Genomic DNA, 14,108 nt, shown 5'->3' with positions numbered 1-14,108 from the left:
TTTTGCATTCTTACATTTAATTATTTGTGTAGCATTTTGCACTTGGGCACACGCATTATAGCATTTGAAAAAAACATATGAGAGTAGCCCAATGAAAGAGGTGCTAGGCCACTCGGCAATTGAACAGTATTGCCTAAAAATAGTGTTTGTTGCTGAGGGGATTCTTCTAAAAAAATGTTTTCCAAAAACAACAAATTTTAACAATGTTTAAATAAAAAAGTTTTACACATTGCGCTGATATGTGTGGATTGATAGTACTGACCAATGTAATGTGTTTCAACAGTATGAGTAGAGTCTGGGTTCTGTGTGGAGGATGAAACAAGTACTAAGCCATCATTCATCATCCCAGCTGTACGTCGGCATAAATAGCAATGTCCCGAGCTCTTCATTTAAAATTCTTTAATATTTCTTACTTGCAACTTATTCCGGTAAACTGGACCAGCAATGTAAAAAATCTTGCTTCTATCTCAACAGAACGATATAGGAACTGACTCATTTTCATACAGAAACACTGTAGGATTATCAGGTGCATCACGTGTTGTAAATAATAAAATCGGAGTCTTGTTAATGTTCAATTTCAGACTATTTGCAGACACCCAGAAGTTAATAGAAAGCATTATTAATAGAAAGCCAGCCCACCTGCTAGCTTGTCAGCCATTGTAACATAGTAACATAGTAGATGACGGCAGAAAAAGACCTGCATGGTCTATCTAGTCTGCCCACGATAAACTCATATGTGTATACCTTACCTTGATTTGTACCTGTCTTTTTCAGGGCACAGACCGTATAAGTCTGTCTAGCAGTATTTCCCGCCTGCCAACCACCAGTCCCGCCTCCCATCACCGGCTCTGGCATAGACCCCGTATAAGTCTGCCCTCCCCTATCCTAGCCTCTCAACCACCAACCCCTCTTCCCCCGCCACCCAATTTCAGCTAAGCTTCTGTGGATCCATTCCTTCTGCACAGGATTCCTTTATGCCTATCCCACGCATGTTTGAATTCCGTTACCGTTTTCATGTCCACCACCTCCCGCGGGAGGGCATTCCAAGCGTTCACCACCCTCTCCGTGAAGAAATACTTCCTGACATCTTTCCTGAGTCTGCCCCCCTTCAATCTCATTTCATGTCCTCTCGTTCTACCGCCTTCCCATCTCCGGAAAAGATTCGTTTGCGGATTAATACCCTTCAAATATTTGAACATCTGTATCATATCACCCCTGTTCCTCCTTTCCTCCAGAGTATACATGTTCAGGTCAGCAAGTCTCTCTTCATACGTCTTGGAACGCAACTCCCATACCATCCTCGTAGCTTTTCTTTGTACCGCTTCCATTTTTTTAACATCCTTCGCAAGGTACGTCCTCCAAAACTGAACACAATACTCCAGGTGGGGCCTCACCAACGTCTTATACAGGGGCATTAAAACCTCCTTTCTTCTGCTGGTCACACCTCTCTCTATACAGCCTAGCAACCTTCTCGCTACAGCCACCGCCTTGTCGCACTGTTTCGTCGCCTTCAGGTCCTAAGATACTATCACCCCAAGATCCCTCTCCCCGTCCGTGTCTATCAGGCTCTCCCCACCTAACACATACGCCTCCCTTGGATTTCTACTCCCTAAGTGCATCACTTTGCATTTCTTCGCATTGAATTTTAATTGCCAAACGTTAGACCATTTTTCCAGCTTCTTCAGATCTTTTTTCATGTTTTCCACTCCCTCCGGGGTGTCCAGTCTGTTGCAAATCTTGGTGTCATCCGCAAAAAGGCAAACTTTACCTTGTAACCCTTCGGCAATGTCACTCACAAATATATTGAACAGAATGAGCCCCAGACTTACTTGCCTGCCTGCTAACTTGTCAGCCATTGACTTACCTGCTCTCCAGCTTCTCCCTGCTCGTTCCTGTCCATCGGCACCAGCATGCCCCAACCCGCCTGCTAGCTTGTCACCCATTGATTTACTTGCCTACCTGCTAACTTGTCAGCCATTAACTTACCAGCCTCTCCCTGCTCGTTCCTGTCCATCCGCACCAGCTTGCTCCAGCCCGCCTGCAAGCTTGGCAGCCACTGCCTCACTTGCCTGCCTGCTAACTTGTCAGCCATTGACTTACCTGCTCTCCAGTCCATCAATCCCTCCAATTCCAAGCCTCCAATCCAGCTTTCCGCTCTATCTATCTGCTTCTCACCTCTGTCACTACACTTACACCTGTTACACCGCAATCACTACTTATGGCCCCTGTCCACATTCTCTTCCTTGCCCTGTCCCTTCCTAATCTTTTTCCCCTCCCCGTACCGCTGTCTACCGCTGGAACTCATTGCCCACCCGTGTTCCCTCCCGTCCTGCTCACTACGGCAATACCCTATTCATCCCCATCCCTCACCACCTCACCATCTCTCTTGTCCCCCTCCTCCTTCCTGCCATTAACCCATCACCATTCCTCCTAAGTGCACCCCGTCTTCGTCGCCTTTGTCGCCCGACCTCCCCCACCCTCCTCCACACTCTCTTGCTCCTCCTCCTGCTATCCGCGGGAGACATTAATCCTAATCCAGGCCCCCCTCACCTATCCTCCTCCTACCCATGCAAATGATTCCATGATGTCTCCAATCTCATTTCTATTCCCCTCCTCCCCCCCTCTTCCCTCCCCTTCTCATGTGCCTTATGGAATGCCCACTCGGTCTACAACAAACTGCCCTTCACCCACGATCTCTTCATCTCTCGTTCCCTTCAACTGCTCGCCCTAACTGAAACCTGGCTCTCCCCTGACGACTCTGCCTCAGTCGCGGCCCTTTGTCATGGAGGTTATCTCTTCTCCCACACTCCCCCCACAGCTGGCCGCGGTGGAGGCATCAGGTTACAACTCTCGTCCTCCTGTAGTTTCCAACCCCTCCTCCTACCGCAATCTCACTGCTTCTCATCCTTTGAAGCTCACTCCATCCGGCTATTCTACCCATTACCACTCAGAGTGGCAGTCATTTCCCGCCCCCCTAATAAATCCCTCTCTTCCTTCCTCACCGACTTCGATGCCTGGCTTTCCGTCTTTCTTGAACCCTCATCTCCGTCCCTCATTCTCGGAGACTTTAACATACACGTTGATGACCAGTCTGACCCTCACACTTCTCAGTTCCTCACTCTAACATCCTCCTTCAACCTCCAGCTTTGCTCCACCACCCCTACTCACTGAGACAGCCATTGTCTTTTTTTTGTTACATTTGTACCCCGCGCTATCCCACTCATGGCAGGCTCCATGCAGCAGGCAATGGAGGGTTAAGTGACTTGCCTAGAGTCACAAGGAGCTGCCTGTGCCGGGAATCGAACTCAGTTCCTCAGTTTCCCAGGACCAAAGTCCACCACCCTAACCACTAGGCCACTCCTCCTCTCCTCTTCCGGCTCTCCCTCCAATTTCCACGTTTCAGCTCTTCCTCTCTCCGATCATCACCTAATCACCTTCACACTTCTTCACCCCCACCCCCCCAGCCCTGTCCAACTTTAACCTCTACCTCCAGGAATCTCCAGGCTATTGACCCTCCCACCCTATCCTCCAATATTTCTAATCTACTCCCCTCCATCATGTCCTCCGAGTCTGTTGACAAGGCTGTCTCCGCTTACAATGCCACTCTCTCCTCTGTTCTGGATACCCTCGCACCATCCACCTCCCGCCCCACAAAGCGTACTAATCCCCAGCCCTGGCTGACCCCTTGCATCCGTTACCTTCGTTCCTGCGCCCGATCTGCTGAACGCCTCTGGAGGAAATCTCGCACCCATTCAGACTTCCTTCACTACAAATTCATGCTATCCTCCTTCCACTCCTCCCTATTCCTTGCCAAACAGATCGGGTGCATTTGTAGGTAAGGAGTAGAAGCTTGAATTGTATGCGGTATCTGATCGGAAGCCAGTGAAGTGACTTGAGGAGAGGGGTGATATGAGTATATCGGTTCTGGCGGAATATAAGACATGCGGCAGCGTTCTGAACGGATTGAAGGGGGGTAAGATGGCTAAGTGGGAGGCCGGTGAGGAGTAAGTTGCAGTAGTCAAGGCGAGAGGTAATGAGAGCGTGGACGAGAGTTCGAGTGGTGTGCTCAGAGAGGAAAGGGCGAATTTTGCTGATGTTGAAGAGGAAGAAGCGACAAGTTTTGGCAGTCTGTTGGATATGCGCACAGAAGGAGAGGGAGGAGTCGAAGATGACGCCGAGGTTGAGGGCTGATGGGACGGGGAGGATGAGGGTGTTATCAACTGAGATAGAAAGTGGAGGAAGAGGAGAAGTGGGTTTAGGTGGAAAGACGAGGAGCTCGGTTTTGGATATGTTCAGCTTCAGGTGGCGGTTGGACATCCAGGCAGCAATGTCGGATAAGCAGGCTGATACATTGGCCAGGGTCTCGGCGGTGATGTCTGGTGTGGAGAAATAGAGCTGGGTGTCATCAGCATAAAGATGATACTGAAAACCATGAGATGAGATCAGTGAGCCTAGGGAAGAGGTGTAGATTGAGAAGAGAAGGGGTCCAAGGACAGATCCCTGGGGAACTCCAACAGACAGTGGGCTGGGAGTGGAGGAAGATCCATGAGAGTGTACCCTGAAGGTGCGGTGGGAGAGATAAGAGGAGAACCAGGAGAGGACAGAGCCTTGGAACCCAAATGAGGACAGTGTGGCAAGAAGTAAATCATGATTGACAGTGTCAAACGCAGCAGATAGATCAAGGAGATGAGGATGGAATAGTGGCCTCTGGATTTGGCGAGGAGCAGGTCGTTGCAGACTGTAGAGAGTGCTGTTTCTGTCGAGTGAAGAGGGTGAAAACCGGATTGAAGTGGATCGAAGATGGCATGAGAAGAGAGAAAATCAAGGCAGCGACAGTGAACGGCGCGCTCAAGTATTTTGGAGAGGAAGGGTAGGAGGGAGATGGGGCGGTAGTTGGAGAGACAAGTAGGGTCAAGTGATGGTTTTTTTTAGGCGAGGTGTGACTACGGCGTGCTGGAAGGTGTCAGGGACAGTTGCAGTGGAGAGAGAAAGGTTAAGGATGTGACAGATGGAGGGGGTGACAGTATGGGAGATGGTGTTAAGTAGGTTGGTGGGGATGGGATCAAAGGAACAGGTGGTGCATTTCGAGGAGGAAAGAAGGCGAGAGGTTTCATCCTCGGTGATCTCAGGAAAGGAGGAGAAAGAGGCCATGGTTGGTTGGTTGTTGGATGGGGCTACAGGCTGAAGAGGAGGTGGTGGCTTGGTAGTGAACTCAAGGTTGATCTTTTGCACCTTGTCGCGGAAGTAGTCAGCCAGTGATTGAGGAGAGAGTGAAGGGGGAGTGAGAGCAGGGGGCACTTTGAGGAGGGAGTTAAGGGTGGTGAAGAGATGACGAGGGTTGGAGCTGAGAGAATTGGTCAATTGGGTGTAATAGTCCTGTTTTGCAAGGAATAGGGAGGAATGGAAGGAGGATAGCATGAATTTGTAGTGAAGGAAGTCTGAATGGGTACGAGATTTCCTCCAGAGGCGTTCAGCGGATCAGGTGCAGGAGCGAAGGTAACAGATGCAAGGGGTCAGCCAAGGCTGGGGATTAGTACGCTATGGTGGATGGGGCGAGGGTGTCCAAAGCAGAGGAGAGAGCGGCATTGTAAGCGGAGACCGCTTTGTCTACAGTCTCGGAGGACATGATGGAGGGGAGGAGATTAGAGATACTAGAGGATAAAGTGGGGGGGTCAATAGCCTGGAGATTCCTGGAGGTGGTGGTTAAAGTTGGACGGGGCAGGGGGGGGGGGGTGAAGAAGTGTAAATGAGATCAGGTGATGATCGGAGAGAGGGAGAGCAGAAGCGTGGAAATTGGAGGGTGAGCCGGAGGAGGAGAGGACGAGGTCAAGACAATGGCCGTCACGGTGAGTAGGGGTGGTGGAGCACAGCTTGAGGTTGAAGGAGGATGTAAGGGTGAGGAACTTAGAAGTGTTAGGGTCGGTTGGGTCATCAATGTGTATGTTAAAGTCTCCGAGAATGAGGGACGGAGATGAGGGTTTAAGAAAGACGGAAAGCCAAGCATCAAAGTTGGTGAGGAAGGAAGAGAAGGATTTATCAGGGGGGCGGTAGATGACTGCGACTCTGAGTGGCAGCGGATAGAATAGCCGGATGGAGTGGGCTTCAAAGGAAGAGAAGCAGTGAGACTGCGGTAGGGGGAGGGGTTGGAAACTACAGGAGGGTGGGAGTAGTAGCTCAACGCCTCCACCGTAGCCAGCTGGGCGGGGAGTGTGGGAGAAGAGATAACCTCCATGGCAGAGGGCCGCGATTGAGGCCGAGTCTTCCGGGGAGATCCAGGTTTCGGTTAGGGCGAGCAGTTGAAGGGAGTGAGAGATGAAGAGATCGTGGGTGAAGGGCAGTTTGTTGCAGACTGAGTGGGCATTCCACAGGGCACATGAGAAGGGGAGGGAAGAGGGGGGGAGGAGGGGAATAGAGACGAGATTGGAGACATCCCGGAATCGTTCGCATGGATAGGACGGAGACAGGTGAGGGGGACCTGGATTAGGGTTAATGTCTCCCGCGGATAGCAGGAGGTGGAGCAAGAGAATACGGAGGAGGGTGGGGGCGGTCGGGTGGCGAAGGCGACGAAGACGGGGTGAACTTAGGAGGAATGGGGATGGGTTAATGGCAGGAAGGAAGTGTTGAAGGTTAAGAGCTAGGAAGGAGGAGGGGGACAAGAGGGATGGTGAGGTTGTGGGGGATGAGGGTGAATAGGGTATTGCCGTGGCGGGCAGGGCGGGAGGGCAGCGAGTTCTAGTGGTAGACAGTGGGAGTGGGGGGGAAAGAAGATTAGGAAGGGACAGGGCAAGGAAGAGAACGTGGACAGGGGCCATAAGTGTCTAAGGTGTAACAGGTGACTGTGTAGTGACTGAGGTGTTAAGCAGTTAACAGGTGTTAACAGGTGACTATGTAGTGACTGAGGTGACTGAAATGTTAAGCAGATAGAGCTGGAAAGCTGGGTTTGGACTGGTGAGTAGGTAAGTCAAGGGCTGATAATCTAGCAGGCAGGTAGGTAAGTCAATGGCTGAGAGGCTCGCAGGCAGGCAGGTTACTCGATGTGTTAACAGGCAGGCAGGTAGCAGCTGGAACAAGCGGTCAGGAACAAGCTGGGATAGACGGACTGGCACAAGCTGGGTCATGCAGGAACGGATGGACTGGAACAAGTTGGAACAGTCGGGCTCAAATGGACGGACTGGAACAAGCTGGAGCAGGCTGGAGCAAGCTGGGTAGGCTGGGATGGACGGACTGGAACAAGCTGGGATCAGGAGGACTGAAACGCGCTGGAAGACGCTGGAGCAGATGGATTGGAGCAAGCAGGGAGAAGCTGGATCAGGCGGACTGGAACACACTGGAGTCGATGGACTGGAACAAGCAGGGGGAAAGCTGGATCTGTGGACCGGAACAAGCTGGGACCAGGAGGACTGGAACAAACTGGAACACGCTGGAGCAGATGGATAGGAGCAAGTAGGGAGAAGCTGGACCAGGCGGACTGGAACACACTGGAGCAGATGAACTGGGACCAGCAGGGGGGAAGCTGGAGCCGGTGGACTGGAGCAAGCAAGTATCTGCATATAGTCTGAATTATACACCAAAACAATTAAGCAACCGACTAAGAGGTATTAAAAAATATATTAAAGAGAACAGCAGAGACAGGATCTTTGTGGGATGCCTGTTATTAAAGACTTATTTCTGACACATCACTACCCTGTATAACACAAAAACCTCTAAGTTCCAAAAGTGATTCAAACCATTTCAATACCGTACCACATATTCCAATAGATTTCAATCTGGTTTATCAGAATGACATGATCGGTGGAATCAAACGCTGCTAAAACACGATGATAACAAAGTCTCTGTATCATGAAAGGAACGAAAACCAAATTGATTAGGATCCAAAATCTTATGTAAATCCAAAAAAAAAAGAAATGTTACTGTCAGAGATTTATGTCCTGAGCAATAAACATTTCTCTCATTTCAATCTATCACCATCCACAGTCAGACAATTCTGTACAAAACATAAGATAAACATTGCCATACTGGGACAAAACAAAGGTCCTTCAACAGTGGCCAATCCAGGTCACAAGTACCTGGGAAGATTCCAGAACAGTAAAACAGATTTAATGCTGCTTCTCCTAGAAATAAGCAGTGGATCTTCCCAAATCCATCTTAACAATGACTTATGGACTTTTCTTTTAGGAAATTATCAAACCCCTTTTTAAACCCCGCTAAGCTAACTGCTTTTACCACATTCTCTGGCAACAAATTCCAGACTTTAATTACAATTTAAGTGAGAAAATAGTTTCTCCAATTTGTTTTAAATGTAGTACTTAGCAGATTCATTGAATGCTCTGTAGTCCTAGTCTTTTTGGATAGAGGACATTTCACCTCTACCCCTTCCACAAGCAAACACATTTTACAAAGCAAGAGGACAGGAAGTAGAAAGTGAGAGTCTGGTAAAGCAGGAGGAGAATAAGGAAGAAGAGCTTGAGGGGCTACAGCAGGGAATGGATTGAGCAGTGCCAGGCTGATTTCTTCTTGTGTGTGTGTGGCATTGCCTGCCACTGCATCCCCTGCTGCCCACCTCCTGCCAGTGTGAGGGGAGGAGAATCAGGAAGAAGAGTCTGAGGGGATACAGCAGGGAATGGATTGAGCAGTGCCAGGCTCATTTCTTCTGTGTGTGGCATTGCCTGGCACTGCATCCCCTGCTGCCCACCTCCTGCCAGTGAGGGGAGGAGAATGAGGAAGAAGAGCCTGAGGGGCTACAGCAGGGAATGGATTGAGCAGTGCCAGGCTCATTTCTTCTTGTGTGTGTGTGGCATTGCCTGGCACTGCATCCCCTGCTGCCCACCTCCTGCCAGTGAGGGGAGGAGAATGAGGAAGAAGAGCCTGAGGGGCTACAGCAGGGAATGGATTGAGCAGTGCCAGGCTGATTTCTTCTTGTGTGTGTGTGGCATTGCCTGGCACTGCATCCCCTGCTGCCCACCTCCTGCCAGTGAGGGGAGGAGAATGAGGAAGAAGAGCCTGAGGGGCTACAGCAGGGAATGGATTGAGCAGTGCCAGGCTGATTTCTTCTTGTGTGTGTGTGGCATTGCCTGGCACTGCATCCCCTGCTGCCCACCTCCTGCCAGTGAGGGGAGGAGAATGAGGAAGAAGAGCCTGAGGGGCTACAGCAGGGAATGGATTGAGCAGTGCCAGGCTGATTTCTTCTTGTGTGTGTGTGGCATTGCCTGGCACTGCATCCCCTGCTGCCAGTCTCCTACCTGCTGAGCACAAACCCCAAGAGCCATCCTCCTGCTCTTGTCCAGCTCCAGTCCAGGCTCCTCTGTGAATGTCTCCTGGGCTGCAGGGATGGGTTTCTCTGGATGCCACTGATCAGCTTCTTTAGCACCTGCTTCTGAAACAGGAAGTCTGTGCATTGAATAAAGGAAGAGAGACAGAGACTAGGAGACCTCCCCCAGCCCCCTATGAGACTTGGGTCTGTGCTAATGTTGTATTATTTAAAGTCTTCTGGGCTGCAGCTGGCAGGGAAGAAGGAAGAAACTCCCAGAGGGGCGGGGTCTTTCTTGTCCTCCAGTCCCCTTGTGACCAATCAATGGAAGGGGCGTGGTCTCCTTGCACGCTGTGTTCTCAGTCTAACCTCCTTGTGAGTTACATCAGAAAGAGTCACTTCCTGGGCGGCACATGGAATGCAATGAATGAGAGCAGAGAGAGGCAGCACCAAGGAGTTTGAATAGGTAGGAGATCGAGTGACGTCAAAAGGTTGAAGCCAATTAGGGCAGTATAAGTTTCCCCGTCTGCGCGCAGTCCTCATCCCCGTACACTCAAAACATGCTGGATCTGGATCTGTACATCTACTGTCTGGAATTTTGGAAGAGAGAAATGAAATGCAATTTGGATGTGCTCTGTACAAGTTGTTGCTTACTCTTGCAATGTGATGGATGCCTGTTCTGGTGTCTGCATCTGATAATCTTTGAATAACTGCCTGCCCTGTACTAAAGGCAATGGATTTGTGAACATGTGGCATCATCAAAGGACAAACTTTTAAATGCCCAGTTGGGAATATAAGCATTAATCTTTGTTATGAGTCCAATACTGTTTATTGTAAGCTACATTGATCTCAAACTTATTTGGGATAATGTGGGATATAAATGGCATAAATAAATAAATCTCTACTTTGTTAAACGTTTCAGACATATGTATCCATCTATTTGTTCCCATGATATAAGTAAATTCTATTATTGTCTCACTGTATTTTCAAATCTAAGCCACATTGAACCTGACTTTTCTTGGGCTAATGTGTGATATTAATGTTAAAAAAAAAAGCCTGTATCCTCCACCTTTTAAGACACTGCCTACCTGCTGGATACTGATGGCACAAGGAAAGCAAGTTTGATCCCGTGAAGACTAACTCAAAATAACCTGTTCCTTAGCTGGACCCTAGTATTACCATATTGAAAATGTGACCACACCATGCATCTGTGGTTATGTTCCAGTAAGTTAAAAGATTAACTGGATTTCTTGAAAGGATTATATAACCTTTGGATGCATGACTAGAGACACAAACATACACTTATTTATTCAATGTCACATTTCTTCATGTACAGCCACAAAACAACCTTTTAGGGTGGATAGTGTTCACAATTAGCTCCTTTTATTATCGACCAGATAGAGATAAGAGTTTTCAGTTTGGGCACAGTATAAATCATCACAAGGAAAAAAATATAAGAAAACCAATGGACTGCATTAGGGGCTTTTAGCTCATTTAGTTACATTTAAACAAAAGAGATCTGCATGAAACAAAATATTTATTTTTATTTTGACTTATAAAACCAATTGTCCCTGAAACATGCCTAAAAACAGATTAATTTAATTTTAGTTACATTTGTACCCCGCGCTTTCCCACTCATGGCAGGCTCAATGCAGCAGGCAATGGAGAGTTAAGTGACTTGGCCAGAGTCACAAGGAGCTGCCTGTGCTGGGAATCGAACTCAGGGTCCTCAGTTCCCCAGGACCAAAGTCCACCACCCTAACCAGATAAAGGCCTGTACAGTCCATCTAGTCTGCCCAACAAGATAAACTCATTTTACATGCTATGTGATATTTTATATGTATACTCGAGTTTCATTTGTCCTTGCCATTCTTAGGGCACAGACCGTAGAAGTCTGCCCAGCACTCGTCTTGTACTAAAAGTTCTGATGCCAACACATGGAAAAGAAATTAAGATGATACCTTTTTATTGGACATAATACATTTCTTGATTAGCTTTCGAAGGTTGCCCTTTTTCGTCAGATCGGAAGCTAACGCCAAAGCCCCTTAAAATTTACACTGTGGCCCATCCCTATTTATTCAGTCACGATCTGTGCATAGATCGTAGAACTCTGCCCAGTACTGGCTTTGCTTCCCAATTACCGGCATTGCCACCCAATCTCCGCTAAGACTCCGTGGATCGGGGGGAGGAGCAAGATGGCGTCCTAGCTGAGCTCACGGAAGCTGCCGAATTGTTTGTTGGCAATTTTTATCTTTTCCTCGATTTCTATCATGCCCCATACTAAAAGAAAGGGGACGACAAAAGTGCAACCGCCAACTGCACTAACGTCGTCCCCTAACCAGCAGACATTAGACCGCTTCGTGAGAAGCTTACCTTTCGGTTCCGGTTTGGCGAGCCCCGCGTTGGCCGACAACGAAGGAGCGACGTCGGCTAGGGGCCTCGATACCACCCTGTCGCCGCCGACGCTGAATCCGCCTCCTTGTCCCGCAGGAGCCAGAGTTGAGTTGGAGGATCGAGCGGACTCCGTGGAGAGTAACGACTTATCCTTATTTGGCGGTTTCTCCCCTGGAACTGCGGTTGAGAGTGTGCTGGAGCTGGAAAAGCCCCAGGAGGTTACAATGGAGGCTATTTGGACTGCGCTCCAGAGATTGACTACTGAAGTTGCCAAATCTACGAGAGAAATTTCTACAGTTGCTAGTAAGTTGACTTTAATGTCAGAATCTTACGAAGAAATTAAAAGAGAATCTGCTATTCAATTTGCCACAGTAAAAGAAGAAATTAAAGCTGTTAAGACAATAGTAGATACTCTGGTTAATGATAAACTTTTCACTGCTCGCAAATTAGAGCAGATAGAAAATTACAATCGACGCCTCACGCTTAGGATGTTGAATTTTCCTATTTCACCTGCTTTAACTCCTCGAGATTTTCTGAAAAAATATTTACAGGAGATTCTGAAATTTTCCCCTGCTGATATTCCACCTTGTAATAAAGTTTATTATTTACCTAATGTGAAAAAACAAGGAGAAGACAGTCAATCTCCAGTAATAGATATTCAGAATTTAACAGCACTACTAGAAGATTCTATGATAGAAATAACTTCAAGAGGAACTCTTATAATATCCATGGTATTTGAACAGGACTTGAATATGATTATGAAAAAATACTTTAAATATTCGTCAGCCCTGTTTTGTGGACAGAAAATATGGGTCTACCCCGATGTTACCAAGATAACGCAGCAGAGACGAAAACAATTTCTTACACTCAGAGAAGAAGTTAAAGCGTTGGGAGCAATATTTACCTTAGCATATCCATGTAAATGCATAATTCGAATGTCTGGCATTAAATATGTTTTTTTTGAGCCCTCTCAATTGAAAATATTTCTGGATGCCAAAAATCCAACTAGCTGAGTAAGAAGAACATTTGTTATCAGCAAATATAAGTTAACGGAAAATAAGATCAGGACTATGCCAATTTTTGTCAAGTTTTTTTTTTTTTTTTCCTCTCTCTTTTTAGAGTGACAAATCTCCTTAAGTCTGTTTGACTCCTCCCCCTTCTTTTTATGGTGGTCTAAGGAAGAGAAACAAGTTAAATATTTTTAACATATATGTTAGAATGGAATGTATTATATATATTTTGATTTTCCTTAAATAGTTCTCTGTATTGCCTTACAAACTGGATTTGTTTGTATTATTATTTAAAACTAATAAATATTAATTAAAAAAAAAAAAAAAAAAAAAGACTCCGTGGATCCATTCCTTCTAAACAGGATTCCTTTGTGTTTATCCCACGCATGTTTGAGTTCCATTACCATTTTCATGTCCATCATCTCCCGCGGGAGGGCATTCCATGTATCTACCACCCTTTCCATGAAAAAAATACTTCCTGACATTTCTCCTGAGTCTGCCCCCTGCAACCTCAATTCACGTCCTCTAGTTCTACCGCCTTCCCATCTCCGGAAAAGATTTCTTTGTAGATTAATACCTTTCAAATATTTGAACGTCTGTATCATGTCACCCCTGTTTCTCCTTTCCTCCAGGTCAGCAAGTCTCTCCTCGTACGGTTTGCAACACAAATCCCATACTACCATTTTTGTAGCTTTTCTTAACAGAGCTACGACAAATGGAGTACTGAACATGTACAACTTTGTAACAGGTGTTTAATAGCTAGGGGAAAATATTTTAAAATTGTGATATTAGGCAAACAACAAAGCACGATGGTTTTTCATTACTGTGACATAGAGACTCTCCGTTTCAGGCTTTCTGTGAAAAAAATACTTCCTGACATTAATCCTGAGTCTGCCCCCTTCAACCTCAATTCATATCCTCTAGTTCTACCCAGGGGCGTAGCCAGACTTCGGCAGGAGGGGGAGGCCAGAACCCGAGGTGAGGGGCGGCCCCCTCTGATCCCCTCCCCCCCCCCGGTGCCACCACTTTTGACGCCCCTTTTGACCCCCCTTCCCACCGCCCCCAACCCTCCCCCGCCACACAGGAACAGAATCCTAGGCTTCCACATCAGCTGCAGCAACGCGCCGGCCCAGAGACCGGCAGAAGCGGAATTCGGCTGGCGGGGGTTGGGGACCCCCGCCCGCACAGGTACCCGATGGCGGCGGTGGGGAGGGAGGGGTTGAGAGGGGCAACAGGGGGGCCAGGGCCAAATCTGGGGGTGCCCAGGCCCCCGTGGCCCCATGTAGCTAGGCCCCTGTTTCTACCGCCTTCTAGTCTCCGGAAAAGGTTTGTTTGCAGATTAATGCCTTTCAAATATTTGAACGTCTGTATCTTGTCACCCCTGCTTCTCCTTTCCTCCAAGGTATACATGTTCAGGTCGGTAAGTCTCTCCTCCTCCTCCCAGACAATGAGCTCTG

At 47.8% G+C, this 14,108-nt stretch overlaps 1 protein-coding gene across 3 annotated transcripts in view; it reads right to left on the bottom strand.

Moving 5' to 3' along the window:
- LOC115462435 (oocyte zinc finger protein XlCOF6-like) overlaps positions 1 to 14,108 on the bottom strand; it is a 127,617-nt gene that overhangs the window by 14,077 nt on the left and 99,432 nt on the right. The window contains exon 1 of one of the 3 annotated variants that reach the window (XM_030192466.1): positions 9,240 to 9,351. The exons of the other annotated variants lie outside the window; for them this stretch is intronic. The gene's annotated coding sequence lies outside the window, so the exon portion shown is untranslated. Of the gene's footprint in view, positions 1 to 9,239; positions 9,352 to 14,108 lie in introns of those variants that run through there. 3 annotated transcript variants of the gene reach the window in all.

The sequence above is a fragment of the Microcaecilia unicolor genome, chromosome 1, assembly GCF_901765095.1.
Source record: "Microcaecilia unicolor chromosome 1, aMicUni1.1, whole genome shotgun sequence".
In the NCBI taxonomy this organism is placed as follows: Eukaryota; Metazoa; Chordata; class Amphibia; order Gymnophiona; family Siphonopidae; genus Microcaecilia; species Microcaecilia unicolor.
The sequence above is the reverse complement of the archived record's forward strand: the minus strand, read 5'-3'. Positions and strand labels throughout refer to the sequence as shown.